The sequence below is a fragment of the Misgurnus anguillicaudatus genome, chromosome 21 (genome assembly GCF_027580225.2).
Source record: "Misgurnus anguillicaudatus chromosome 21, ASM2758022v2, whole genome shotgun sequence".
NCBI classification, from domain to species: domain Eukaryota; kingdom Metazoa; phylum Chordata; class Actinopteri; order Cypriniformes; family Cobitidae; genus Misgurnus; species Misgurnus anguillicaudatus.
This window is the reverse complement of record NC_073357.2, coordinates 27,478,976-27,494,219: the sequence shown is the minus strand read 5'-3', so window position 1 is coordinate 27,494,219 and position 15,244 is coordinate 27,478,976. Positions and strand designations below refer to the sequence as shown.

At 47.5% G+C, this 15,244-nt stretch overlaps 1 protein-coding gene across 1 annotated transcript in view; it reads left to right on the top strand.

Moving 5' to 3' along the window:
- The first annotated feature begins 3,032 nt into the window (after nt 1-3,032).
- Nucleotides 3,033-15,244, top strand: part of LOC129440668 (uncharacterized) — a 64,151-nt gene continuing 51,939 nt past the window's right edge. Inside the window, exon 1 of the mRNA XM_073859944.1 lies at nt 3,033-3,387. The gene's annotated coding sequence lies outside the window, so the exon portion shown is untranslated. The remainder of the gene's footprint in view (nt 3,388-15,244) is intronic.

Below are 15,244 nucleotides of genomic sequence, written 5' to 3'. Positions count from 1 at the left end.
AGATAATGTCTGAACTTGGTCACATTACAGAGTGCAGCATCTATTTCGATGCTCTATTTTACTTTGTAAATAAACTGTAATAATAATTCCATTTTAAAATTAAACTTGTCCCACCTTAACAACACATTGTAGGCTGAAAAACTGCAATGTAAGAAACAACAAACATTGGAAAAGTTGGAAATGTAACACATTTAAAACCTGTATTATAATCATCACACAGTAAGTTTGTTTTTATAAATGGGGGAGTGTTTGCCAAAACCACTGTTTGCCATTTATGGTGATCAGTTTCATCATTTCCGGGAGTTTCCCAAAAGTTTTGTTTTCCTACGAACTTTTGACTTTTATGGTTGGAGCTACTTCCTCTTAATGAGGAAGTTGTAGTAGCAGGAACAGTTCTCTTATCCATATATAGTGTTGTAACACCAGACATAGCAGTTGCTTGTGTATAATTTAAAACATAAGTTATTCATTCACATATTTGAAAATATTACAAACTAAATTTCTAAAACAAATGTAATTTTCAAAAGGTCAGACGTGCCAGTGCCCGGTCGAATGAAAGTACTTAAAAATCCCTTTGATATAAGGTTAAGGATTTTCATGCAACTGGGTGCTGATTGAGGGGCCAGGCTGGAGGGGTCTTATGATAAGGGGTCCTGACTCGACTGGAGGGGCCATGAGACTGAGGCGATCAGCCAGGCACAGCACTCTAAAGACTCAGTTGGCTGACGTCTTAGAAGGGTTTTTTAACATAAAGTGGCATGGCGTCTTACGCACAGAAGCCACTGGCACGTGCCGCTACGTTTAGTGGCACTTCCGGAAGCTGAAAGTGAAAAAAGCATGAAACAATAAATTACAAAGACAATAAAGCAATATAGGTATAAAAGTATCATACACATAAAATGTAAGTATAGAAGAATACCCAATAAATGACAAGCAAGAAAAAATCATCATAAACAGTAGAGAGAGTGAGACACAACCTCTTTTGGGCTTTGATATCATTCAAAAAATATTTAAGTTAGATTAATAATTACATTTTTTTAGACAATCAACAAACACATCTTTGCTAGAAATGACTTAAAGTTTGTTTGGGGGACCTACCGTTATTGTACAATTACACCTGATGTTACCCCATAGGTGGGGTTAATTGTAACAAACAGAGCGTTTGTTTTAACACCTGCTAGAAAATTTTGTTTAAACACAAATAATTCAATAAAATAATGTGTATACATTAATATGTGAGTATTGTGGTGGATGTTGCTTATATTTCTGCAAATAATAGATAAATGTCCACACATTCATTTATCCATGATCCTTCATCTAACCATTCTTGTATTATGCATCAATGTACACTCACCTAAAGGATTATTAGGAACACCTGTTCAATTTCTCATTAATGCATTTATCTACTCTACAAATCACATGGCAGTTGCTTAAATGCATTTAGGTGTGTGGTCCTTGTCAAGACAATCTCCTGAACTCCAAACTGAATGTCAGAATGGGAAAGAAAGATGATTTAAGCAATTTTGAGCGTGGCATGGTTGTTGGTGCCAGACGGACGGTCCGAGTATTTCACTGCTCAGTTACTGGGATTTTCATGCACAACCATTTCGAGGGTTTACAAAGAATGGTGTGAAAAGGGAAAAACATCCAGTATGCGGCAGTCCTGTGGGCAAAAATGCCTTGTTGATGCTAGAGGTCAGAGGAGAATGGGCCGACTGATTCAAGCTGATAGAAGAGCAACTTTGACTGAAATAACCACTCGTTACAACCGAGGTATGCAGCAAAGCATTTGTGAAGCCACAACATGCACAACCTTGAGGCGGATGGGCTACAACAACAGAAAACCCCACCAGGTACCACTCATCTCCACTAAAAAAAGGAAAAATAGGCTATGATTTGCACAAGCTCACCAAAATTGGACAGTTGAAGACTGGAAAAAATGTTGTCTGGTCTGATGAGTCTCGATTTGTGTTGAGACATTCAGATGGGAGAGTCAGAATTTGGTGTAAACAGAATGAGAACATGGATCCATCATGCCTTGTTACCACTGTGCAGGCTGGTGGTGGTGGTGGTGTAATGGTGTGGCGGGGATGTTTTCTTGGCACACTTTAGGCCCCTCAGTGTCAATTGGGCATCGTTTAAAAGCCACAGCCTACCTGAGCATTGTTTCTGACCATGTCCATCCCTTTATGACCACCATGTGCCCATCCTCTGATGGCTACTACCAGCAGGATACTGCACCATGTCACAAAGCTCGAATCATTTTAAATTGGTTTCTTGAACATGACAATGAGTTCACTGTACTAAAATGGCCCCCACAGTCACCAGATCTCAACCCAATAGAGCATCTTTGGGATGTGGTGGATTGGGAGCTCCGTGCCCTGGATGTGCATCCCACAAATTTCCATCAACTGCCAAATGCTATCCTATCAATATGGGCCAACATTTTTAAAGAATGCTTTCAGCACCTTGTTGAATCAATGCCACGTAGAATTAAGGTGAAAGTGGGCCAGCACAGTATTAGTATGGTGTTCCTAATAATCCTTTAGGTGAGTGTATATGAATAGATTTTTTTTTGAAAGGGCTGCACAATTAAAACAAAAAATGATAATTGTGAGTTATATACCCAGATATTGTATTAACAGTTATCATTTGATTAATAGTATTTACATTGTTTTCATTTCATTATCATTGTATAGCTGATGTTTAATTGTAACACTGTTACAACTAACACCGCTGTGTAAAAATGTTTTCAATCCCAGCTACTAGGAGTTGCTGACATGTTTCAAAATGTTATGTTTTAGATAACAAGACAGTAATTTAATATAGGTTGGATTTGGTGACTTACACACCCAACTTCCATGCCTCCAAAACACTCTTCAATATCTTAAAAAAAAAACTTTTCACAAATTCACAGGAGATCATCTTCTGACAGTAAAAAGACCAAAAGCACAAATTTCTCGGCTCTGTATAAATATGTAAGGTACCGGTAGGTGTGTTACAATTAACCCCGCGGTAGTTTGTGCCCCGCTCAATACAGAAATACAAACATCTGCGGTTTCTCAGTCAGTGTGTGACTCATTCATTCGGCATCATACACATTTGACCAAACGTAGTTCAAACGATACATTCATGTTACAGGAAAAGGGTTTCAAGCAAAGTATTTCAAGGTCAATCTTTGCCGTCGATGCTTTGTTCTCTGGTAGTTCAGCAGCGAGAACGGCCGCACTCCAGTTCTTGAGAAGTTTAACAGAAAACTCATCTGTTCCTGTCTCCGTTGAAAAGAAAATCACTCAAGCGCTTCGATACGAGGTAAAATGTCAGCTGTGGTGCCCATACAAGTGATAAATCTTATTGCTTGCACGACAAAAAGGAGGTTTTGAAAATGTAAGTACAAATAGGCTGTTGGAAGTAATGATTTTTTAATTTATTGATGCTGCTAGCTGCTAAGAAAAAAAAACGCGAAGTTTTTGACTGTTCTTACTATTTTGTCAGCATTGTCTATATTAATACATGTTATTTACAATAGTTAGTTTTGATCGTATCCTATTTTTTATCCCATTACATTAATTAGCGGTATGCACAAGTCTGTAAAGCATATGGGGACACAACTAATGATTTTTGAACAGATTATGAGCATTATTTGATCATAAGATCATGCCTAGTCTTTTCCAGTTGTACTCAGTCTTTGTTTACATGAATTACACAGACAATTCACAAATTATTTATGGAAGAAACACTCTTCAGCAAGTTGTTAGGTGTGGCCCCAGCATTATGCTGAGGATCATGAAAAATCTAGTGCAAAGAAAATGTGTAGAATTTTCCCCTTAAAATGAAAGAAAATATAGTAAAGACAAAAGTAATCAAGGTTCAAATTGTTAAGAGTACGAGGACTTTTAAGAGGCTAGTTTCTTTAAAAGAGAGAAAGTGGACAAAACGGGACACGAAGTGTGTTGCACACATTGCATGGCAGTGAGTCACACTACAGCCTTAGGGGAGAGTGGGGTAAAGTGAGACATTTTTTACATTTGCTCCCCTCTAAGCAAGCTAAAAAGATATATCAGTCAAATTTACACGTTTTCCATTAATTCAGGATGTTTCCTAGCTATGGAAATTACCAGAATGTATTCAGGACGAAGAGCAGTGAAAATATGATTGTTTTAAAAAAAGTGGTCTTGTGTCTCCCTTTACCCCAGCTTAGGGGTAAACTGAGACAGACCAGAAAAATCAAGGGGGTAAAGTGAACCAGCTCGGGGTAAACTGATCCACTTACTTTTTCCACTCTGAAACTACCATAACAGCACATATTGTAACAGATAAAATCCTAACAGAATCAAGGGGATTGGTCAATTAAGAAAATTATTTTTCTAAACACTTGAAAGTACAGTAAATACAACATAATATAATTTAAAAGTTATATTTTTTTGGTCAGTTTTTGCCTTTATTTAACAGTGAGTTAAATAAAGAATCTTCAGCTAGCATCATCACAAGGTTTTATATGTTGGTAGTTCATAAACATGTGTGATATAAGTTCCCCTTCGAGGGAACTCGAGCTGCGTCGCCGAAGCTACGCTATGGGAACGCCCTCTGTGTGATTGCGTCTTAAGCACGTATGTCAAATCAATCCAATGGGCAAGTGACACGTCATAGGCGGGTGACGTGGGAACCAGGAAGCTATAAAAAGAGCACCCGGCAAGCCGACTTCAGCTGTTTGTGCCTCAGCAAGCGAGTGTGTGTCATTATCATGTCCAAGTCCAAACAAAGTTTTAAGGAGTGTGCTTCCCCGTGTCCTCGTTTCATTACGAGCGAGGACTCGCATTGGCTCTGTGTTATGTGCCTCGGGGCACAACACGCACGATCATCTCTTGAGAGGGGTGGTTGTGCACATTGTGAAAAGATGCCGCTCCGTACGTTGCGCTCGCGGCTCGCACTCTTCGAGGAGGGTGGTGAGCCGCGTGTTCCCCACGATTCTGGCCCCGCTGCTGCCGAGGCAGAGCGGAAGCTGCGATCGTGGGGATCACAACTAGATCTCGCGGACGAGCTTGAGACGGGTCTCCCCCTTTCTCAGCCTTCACCCGCGGGATCTAGTGCCCCGTCTCTGGATTCGGAAGCCCGCGCTGAGGTTTCTTCCGCCCAGGGCGGGAACCCAAATTTGCAATTATCCGAGGAAGTCGATATTATGTCTGTGGACGTGGTGGACGCTGAGGAGCCTTCTCATTCGTCCCCCGCATTTGATGATTTAATGGAGGTTGTCACTAATGCCGTGGCTCGCTTAAAATTAAACTGGCCGGCGGAGACACAGAGCGCGCGTCCTCAGAGCATGTTAGACGAGCGCTTTTTAAAACAAAAACCTCAACCTTCGTGGCGCAACATGCCTTTCTTTCCTGATCTCCACAGCGAGCTGTCGAGATCATGGAAAGCTCCGTATTCAGCCCGTGTTCATACCCCTCACGCCACCATGTATTCCAACATTGTGGGGATGGGTGAACACGGATATTTAACGATGCCCCGGGTGGAGCAGACGCTTGCGAGCTATCTCTCCCCCGCTGCGGCGTCATCATTAAAATCGCCTTCGCTTCCCACAAAACCGGTTAGGTTAACTTCATCTTTAGTGGGTAAAGCTAATAAGTCTGCAGGGCAGGCTGGGGCTTCACTGCATACCTTAGCTGTCTTACAGGCGTACCAAGCAGAACTGCTTAAAGATTTAGATACCGAGGCGGGGGGTACGTCTGATATTTTTAAAGAGCTTCGTCAAGTCACTGATGTGTCACTCAGGGCGATTAAAGAGACTGCGAAAGCCGTGGGTAGATCAATGGGAGCTCTCGTAGCCACGGAACGCCATTTATGGCTTAATCTGTCCGAGCTTAAAAACCTCAGATAGGGCATTTCTCTTAGACGCGCCCGTTGCGCCCTCCGGTCTCTTCGGCGATGCCGTTAATACTGTCGTCAAGAGATTTGCGGAGGTTCGTAAGCAGTCGGCGGCGTTCGAACGCTATCTCCCCCGCCGTGCTCTTGATTCTAGGGCTGCTGGGCGGGAGCAGCCATCGACATCGTATAGAGCATCGCAAAAGCATAGTGTTGCCACTCGTGGTCCCCCTAAAAAAAACTGGGGTTCGGGCGGTCGCACTCAGACATCATCCAAGCAGAAAACAGACCTGAGGGCTGTTATTATGGCGAGGAAGGCGTCGGCTAAAAAGAAGTCCTGAGGGACGTAGTGTCATATTTCCGAGGGCAGCCCCCAATCGGGGAGAGCCGGCAGTCACCTCACAACACGGTGCCCATCTCTCCTCGATGCCCTCGGGATGCCAGTGTGTTTACCCCGCCGCAGTGTGTGTTTCGGGGCACAGCGGCTTCATATTCTTGTGTGCCTCGTGCGCGGGGCACGCAACACCTCTCTCCGAGGAGGGAGGCATTAATATCACCCAGGTTGAACCCTGCCAGTTTGGTTCAGGGCACCGGGAAAAGTTTAAGCAGTACACCAAAAGCCAGTCTCGAGAGGCTGGTCCCCCTTATAGAAAATTTGGCAGTGTGGAAACTCCTGCCAAACGTGTCTCAGTGGGTTCTGCAAATAATAGAAAAAGGCTACAAAATTCAGTTTTGCAACCAGCCACCCCAATTCAACGGCGTGTTATCTACCATAGTGGGTGCTGGGCAGGCTCTAATAATGGAACAAGAAGTAGAAACTCTCTTGTGCAAGGAAGCCATAGAATGTGTTCTTCCTCACGACAGGGAGTCAGGCTTTTACAGCCGCTATTTCATAGTTCCGAAGAAAGAGAGGGTGGTTACGTCCGATTTTAGATCTACGTCATCTGAACCGGTCTATTGCAAAACTAAAGTTCAAGATGTTAACTATAAAGCAGATCGTCACACAAATCAGATCCGAGGACTGGTTTGTGACGATAGATCTAAAAGATGCGTATTTTCACATATCTATCCTCCCGCAACACAGGAGATTCCTGAGGTTTGCCTTTCGGGGGCGTGGCTTACCAATATCGGGTTCTCCCTTTTGGTCTATCTCTGTCAACCTGTACATTTACAAAGTGCATGGATGCATCGTTGGCTCCATTACGACTCCGGGGCATCCGTGTCTTAAACTACATAGACGATTGGTTAATTTTAGCCCAATCAGAGAGTATGGCAGTGCAGCATCGAGATGCTGTGCTGACCCACATGAGAGGACTGGGGTTAAGGCTAAATGCAAAGAAAAGCGTGCTCTCTCCAGTACAGAGGACAGCTTTTCTTGGCGTTATATGGGATTCAACAACAATGCAGGCACATCTGTCCCCTGCTCGTGTGGAATCCATTCTTTTGGCTGTAGGCAGAGTGAAGTTAGGCCAGTCACACACTGTAAAACAATTTCAGAGGTTGTTGGGGCTCATGGCAGCAGCGTCCAATGTGATACCCCTTGGGCTGCTTCACATGAGACCGCTGGCATCCAGTCCCAGCGGTGCTGGGTGCTGGATGTGTGAGAGAAAACCATAGCGGACAGTGTTGCAGTGTAGCGGCCTCGGCCACGGCTGTACGCTTTTCCCCCGATCGCTCTGCTCCCGGGAGTTCTGGAGAGGGTTCGTCGCAACAACGTTCGCTTGTTGTTGGTAGCCCCACTCTGGCCGAACCGAATATGGTTCTCGGACCTGGTGTCCCTCCTCGACGGCTCACCTTGGGAAATACCCGTCAGGAGGGATCTCCTCTCTCTGGCAGGTGCCTCGATTCTTCACCCACGCCCAGAGTTATGGAAACTGTGGGTCTGGCCACTGAGGGGGCCAGACTCATAGAATCTGGTCTCTCAGCTGAGGCTGCTGAGACCATTCTTCACTCCAGAGCTCCCTCCACGAGGAAGCTTTATGGCTTTAAATGGAGAGTTTTTACTTCCTGGTGCAGCAAACACCTGCATGACCCTGTGAACTGCCCAATTGGTACAGTCTTGGAGTTTCTGCAGGAAAAGTTCACCGCAGGGTTATCTCCTTCTACGCTGAAGGTGTATGTGGCGGCCATCTCGGCTTAACATGTTCCTTTGGTCGGGTAGTCCCTTGGGAGAGACCCGCTGGTGGTTCGCTTCCTTCGTGGAACTCGGAGGCTGAGGCCTGTAGTCCGACCCAGGGTCCCAGCTTGGGACCTGGCCGTTGTGCTAGAAGGTCTGTCCATGGCTCCGTTTGAGCCCATTGAGACCGTTCCAGTCAAGTTTGTGGCACTTAAGACAGTACTTCTGTTGGCAGTCACCTCTCTGAGGAGAGTGGGTGACCTTCAGGCCCTGTCGGTTTCACCTACGTGCCTTGAATTCGCACCGGGGATGGTTAAGGCTTTCTTGTACCCAAGGCTTGGCTATGTGCCTAAGGTACCGACTAATATGCCACAACCTGTTGTACTTCAGGCCCTCTGTCCTCCCCCATTTAGGGATAGGAATCAGGAAAAGCTTAACTTGGTGTGTCCAGTGCGAGCACTGGATGCCTATGTTCACAGATCTTCTTTGTGGAGGAGGTCTGGACAACTGTTTGTGTGCTTTGGCTCGCCCAAGAAAGGCCTGCCGGCGACCAAGCAGACACTCAGTAAGTGGATAGTTGAGGCCTTGTGGCTAGGGGCTTCAATGCAGGATGTCTGTGATGCAGCAGGCTGGTCCTCTCCGCTCACATTCGTTCGGTTCTACGAGTTAGATGTTGGTGCTACGCCTGGAGCCCAGGTGCTTATGTCTTAAGCTGCGCGCGTTTTTACACACAGACAGGCACTTGGTAGTATGGTGTTTTGGTACATCGTTCCCATAGCATAGCTTCGGTGACGCAGCTCGAGTTCCCTCGAAGAGGAACGTCTCGGGTTACCGATGTAACATTGTTCCCCGAGAAGGGAACGAGACGCTGCGTCTCCCTGCATCCCTGTCTCGCCTTGCTTCGACACAATCTAGCTGAAGTCGGCTTGGCGGGTGCTCTTTTTATAGCTTCCTGGTTCCCACGTCACCCGCCTATGACGTGTCACTTGACCATTGGATTGATTTGACATACGTGCTTCAGACGCAATCACGCAGAAGGCGTTCCCATAGCGTAGCTTCGGCGACCCAGCGTCTCGTTCCCTTCTCGGGGAACAATGGTTACATTCGTAACCCGAGACGTTTTTCTACCTAAATCAATTTGCTTTGGCACGACAGTTGATTAAGTTGACAGCAAGAAAATTTACTTTTACAAGTAAAAAATATATTTTTGTGAAAAAAACATGCTAACCAAACCAGCATGAGGTCCTGTCCTTCATGGCCAAGGGGAAATTTGAGGGGCTTAAAAACATAATGGTCACATGACCACAAATGTGTTCCATTGCCTAGATACAGGGGGTGTCTCACATTACCCGATGTCTCACTTTACCCCACTCTCCCCTACGAAAATTAACCATGGTTTTAATAAAGTTAACCACAAAATAACAATTGTTTTCAAAAATACCAATATCTGCCCGGTACTATTGTAATTAAATGTGTATAGTGCTTTCTGCTACATCTTGTATCATTTTAAATGTTAAAATCAATAATTGAAAATGATTTACAAGTTACAGGAAACATTAGTAAATAATAATCAAGACAGTGTTTAGGAAAACATATAAGTACGTTTGATCAATTAAGTATGCTAAATATTTTTTTCTTAATTGCATAAAACTGTCATAGTGAAAAAGCTTTAGTGTACAGATGCTTATTTTGGGAATTATGAGCTTGACCGGACTTTTTATGCACATTTCGGGTGCAGAATTGATGCGCCTAAGTCATATACTGGGCTTTCTGGTTGTTTATGGGCTTTCTGGGTGCAGAATAGATGCCCTTGAAGCATCCTCTCATGGGAATCCTCCACGGCAAAGGAAAGTTTATAACTGTTAAAGGCGCTCTAAGTGAATCTGTGTGACGTCACTTTTTGTTGATGTTTGAACTGTTTTCAAACAAACCGAGCGTAGCTAACTCCTCCCCCTCCCTTCCGTGCTTTCATGAAGGCGCCTAACACCCACCCCCAAATCCTTCTTGTCGTTTATTGGCTGGAACACTTTGTTATCGTTTCTGGTGGTAGGTTTGGCCACATTGGTTTTTTTTGCAGTTTGTGAAGCCTAGGCTGTCTACAGCAGAGTTCCCCAACCACCGGGTCGTGACCCAGTACTGGGTCGTGGACAAGTTGCCACCGGGTCGCAAGAACGTCCTGAAAAAAAAATTGTATAATAGCCACATAATAGCTTAATCGGGTATTTTGTACTTTAAGAGCCGATAACATCGATCATTTCCACTTTTGTACAGAGCCGCGCTCTCTCTCTTTTTCTCCGCCTCTCTCTCTCTACCAGCGCATCAGCGATCACATTGCTGTCATACTTTGAGCATACAGTTCCCTTTCAGTCGGTCACTACGACGTCACGTCGTGACCGACGAATTGGGAGCTCGCTTAGAGAGACCAATCTGCTTCGAATACTACTAAAACGCCAATGAACTTGGCATTGAGATATTTGCATAATGCTGGCGCCGCCCCGCCAGGTGCGTATATAAGGCGCACGTGCAAATAGGGAAATCAGCTTTTTTCGCTTCGAAAGCCGGCTTTATCTGACTGAGAAGCTACTATCTGCTCTTCTGGGAACGGTTGCTGAAGTTGATTGACAAGCAGTACTAACACAGCGGACGCTCGCAGTATTCCACTGCTCTGCATATTTTTTGTTTTGAGTTTAGTGTGTGCGTTGCCTTTCCCTGTGCGCATCATCAGCTGAGCACCTAAAGAGTGATTTCCCTAAAAGAGTGATACGTGAGAGCTCTGTGTCTTTTTAAAGACAGCCACTCTCTCGTATATTCGGAGATCAGCGTCCTTTTCAGGATTGCTTTTCGTCCGTGCGATCTTGGATGTGAGAGGTATAAGGGTTCCAGTTACGGTCACGAGCGCTGTCTTCATGCTTGGGCATCAAGCACTCTGAGGCTGCGCTCGTGGAGAGTTTTTGTTCTCTCTGTGAGAGCATAACCCTCTTGGATTGCGGAGACGACTGACGTTTCTACGGGAATGCTGTCCGCGTCTTTGCAGTGCTGACACCGCCATGGTGCGGCTGTCAAGCGCTCGCATGACGCTCTTCGCATTACTACGCTGAGGAGGACGGAGGATGCGTCCTCCACCTACCGGCCTTTCATCCTCAGCCGGTTGAGGTTCCGGTGGAGACGGCAGAGTCGTGTTCTACGATGTCTGCCGAATCCATTGGACCTCCTTCTGGTCCCGTTCACTTCTGCAGCATCAGAGGGGTGTCCAAATTTCCTCCGAAGTGGAGTCGTTCCGGAGATGGCGGCCGTGCCCGCTCGAGCGGCGGTAACGGTAGAGTTGGAGGGGTTAACCCCTCTCCGCCCGAACCGTACCGCCCACGTGATTGGTATTTCGGAGCTGCTCGGGCCTCTCGGTCCTCTGCTCCTGTGCCTTTCTTTCCGACGGCACGAAGAGCTGACGTGGTTTACGACCATCCGGCCGTTCAGCTTCAGCTTTCACCCCTCACCTCCCTCACCAATGGAGCCGCTAAGGGCAGGGACCCTCCAGTGGAGCGGGGGGTTGCGATGCAGCTGCGTTCCTGGAGGGACCACCCAACCCTTCCCTCCCGTGTTTGTAGATGGTCGTCCGGTTACGGGCGCTGTCCGTCAGGCATGCGGAGAGGCGGCTTCAGCCCTGCACGCATTAACGTTGCTACGGGTTCACCAAGGATTTACGAGGGAGGCCGCGACCTTCAGTCGTGCGATGTTCACGACAGTGGTTCAAGATCGCCACCTTTGGCTGTGTCTGGCTGACGGACGCAGGCGAGAACAACTTCTTGAATGCTCCTGTCTCACAGACCGGCCTCTTCGGCGAGGCCGTGGAGTCGTACAGCTCCGCTGCGCAGACTGAGGCGATCTCTGTGGTCATGCCCCGGCGAAGGAGAGCTGCCCTTGGTAAAAACCACCACGCCGGTTCCTCAGTCTGCCTCTCGCCGTCGGCGTCCTGCGGCGACCACCTCCGTTCCCCTCTTCGGACCCCATCTCGGCAGCGCGGGGGAACCGGTCGTCAGCAGCTCGCCCCGCCCGCTTAGCCGCTTCCCGTGAGATCGGGAGTTTAAGTGGCCAGTAAGCGGGCGACCTGGATTGGCAGAGGATCACTCTTCAGGAGACGGTGATTCGCTCCTTCCCCCGATAGAGGGTCGGGTGGAAAATTCTTGGTTTGCATATGTTCCACCGGCTGTTTAGCCGGTGCCCACTAACCACACACAGAGTGCATTCCTCTTCCCTCTTCAGGTCTCCAGAGGATCGAGAGAGCCGTGAGCGGGCACACACCAGCTCACCCTACCTCTCCTCTATCGCCAGCGGGTGTTCTGAGGAGTCCGAGCCCTCCACTCAGGAGACCGGACCACCAGCAAACCCGTCGGAGTCTGCGTCCTCAGCTGAGGAGACCGGACGACCGTTTCCCTCAGCGGGCTCAGGTCAGTGTCACACACACACATACTGTAGATGCTTATGCTGTCACGGCAGACGCACCGGCAGTCCCGCCTGTCCCGCCTCGCTGCCCCGCCGCGGGTACACCGGTAGTGTCGTTAATTCTCCTCGTACGGTGCCTGGGTGCTTGGCTTCAGTTCCCAGCCCGTTTCGTTGGGTTTTACGCACGATCCGCCTCGGTTACGAAATACAATTACCGGCACAACCCCGAAATTCTCGGGCTTTCGTTTCACTATAGTGAAAGTATCCGATGCACATGTACTGCGTGCATAAGTCGATGTCCTGCTGGCGAAGGATTATCGAGCCGGTCCCTCTTACCGAGATGATGATATGATGATAGGGTTTTTCCAGCCTTTATCTCATAGTACCCGAAATACGCGGTGGGTTACGATCGATTTGATTTACGCCCGGCTCTACGGAGGTGGTCTTTTTTGGATGATAACGCCGAGGCTCGTATTTCAATATTCAGATCGGTTGCAGCTTTAGACCTGTAAGACGTGTACTTTTGTGTCCATCTCCCCTCGCCTTAGACCGTTTTTCGCTCTGCGTCGTGGGGTGGGCATATTAATATTAAGTACACCATTCGAGCTGTCTCTCTCTCTCCGTGTCTCCATGAAAGTGTTAGTCACGGCATTAAAATATCAGAGAGAGAGCGTTGTTCGCATTCTGCTTTATTTACGTTGACTTATAATAGCCCGTTCTTGGCAGACGTGCGCGAACACAGAGAGTTAATGCTTCGGCATCTCGCTCGTTTAAGTCATCAGGTCGACTGGGAAAGAGCAACTTTGCCCCGTGCAGAGGATCCTTTTTCTCAGTATGGAATTAGACTCGATCAACTAATTGGCGTGTTTTACAAGAGCGCGCAACTAGTCAGTTCTGACTTGCCTCGGTTTAATTCGAGGGAAGTACGCGGTCCCTCTGATACAATTTCAGAAGCTCCTGGACATATGACAGCATGCTGCAGCCGTGACACTGTTCGAGCTGCGTCATATGAGACCGCTTCAGCGTTGGCTTTACGATCGAGTCTCGAGGAGAGCGTGGCGCACCGGCATACATTGTGTAAACACTACACCTGCGTGTCATTTAAATTTCCCCGTAGTAGACCCAGCATTTCTGATAGAACAAGATATGCCTCTGAGGGGTCTCCTGGCATTCTGTAGCATGCGATGCCCTAAGCACGGGATGTTCAGCCACGTATGACGGGCCTGCAGTCTGGGGTGTGCATAGCACCCCAACTGCCGCGAGCGGTGCGCTGTATATCTGGGACTTGTACGCTCCGCTATGGAGATGCGAGGGAAAGATGTATTTGTCGACACCGATAACTTTGCGACTGTTGCGTTATTTACCGTTAAGGCGGTTTTTGCGCTCTCGTCACCTGTCGCATCTCGCTCGTCATCTCCTCTTTTGGAGTCAGAAGCATCTGAGGTCCCTTCGTGCCATTTACATCCCGGGATCGCTCAATACAGCGGTACGCGCTTCCGAGCTGCGCCCCCGGCGAATGGCGACTCCACCCCCAGACGGTCCAGCTAATTTGGAAGAAGTTCGGTTGTGCGTAGATAGATCTGTTTGCGTCGCCGGACGATACCCACTGTCGCCTATTTTATTCACTAACCGAGGGCAGCCTCGGCGTGGATGCGTTGGCACACAGCTGACCGCGGGGGGTGCGTAAATACGCATTCCTTCCAGTGAGCTTTATTGCGCAGACACTGTGCAAAGTCAGGCAGGACGAGGAGAGCCTTTTATTAATCGTCCGTACTGGACGACCAAGAATTGGTTTTCATAGTTAATGCTCCTCGCGACAGCCCTCCCTGGCGGATTCCCCTGAGGAAGGACTTTCTTTCTTAGGAAGGGGCACATTTGGCACTCGCGCCCCGACCTGTGGATATCCATGTACGGTCGTTGAGCGCGCGCAAGGTTTAGGTGATTTATCGCAAGCGGTATCTAACACCATCGACGCGGTTCGAGCACCGTCCACAGGACGGGCTTACGCGCTTAATGAAACCTTTTCGTCACCCGGTGCTCTTCGCAACACGAGGACCCAGAGAATGCCCTTTAACATTATGCTTTATATCTTTAACATGGGTTAGATGGTAGGCTGTCCCTCCGCCATTAAAATTGATATCGCCGCTATTTCTGCTCATCACTCACTTATCTACGGCAGATCAGTTGGCCAGCATGATTTAATTATTACATTTTAAAGAGGCGCTCGCAGGCTAAACCCCTCGCGCCCTCCCTCTTTTTTCCTGAGACCTGTCCATGGTGCTGAAGCCTTCAGGTCTCCGATTTAGCCTTTGCAGTTTGCGAGTCTGAAGTTTTTTATCAATGAAAGCTCTGACCCTGCTAGCATTGGCCTCCATGAAGAGAGTAGGAGATTTACATGCATTCTCTGTTGACGATTCGTGCCTTTAGTTTGGTCCTGCTGTCTCACTGAAGACCCAGACCAGGCTACGTGCCCAAAGTTCCCACCACTCCCTTCAGAGATAAGGTGGTGAGCTTGCAAGCGTTGCCTTTGGAGCAGGCAAACCCAACCGAGGCTTTGTTGTGCCCCGTACGCGCACTGCGATTCTACGTGGTCCGCACGCAAAGCTTCAGGACCTCAGACCAGCTCTTTGTTTGTTATGGTGGCCAGCAGAAAGGGAAAGCTGTCACTAAGCAGAGGATGTCTCATTGGATAGTTGATACTATCGCCCTGGTTTATAATTTGCAGGGCATTCCTTGCCCCTTAATTTGAGAGCGCACTCCACTCGGAGTGTTGCCTCATCTTGGGCATTAGCTCGTGGTTCCTCGCTAACAGACATCTGTAGAGCT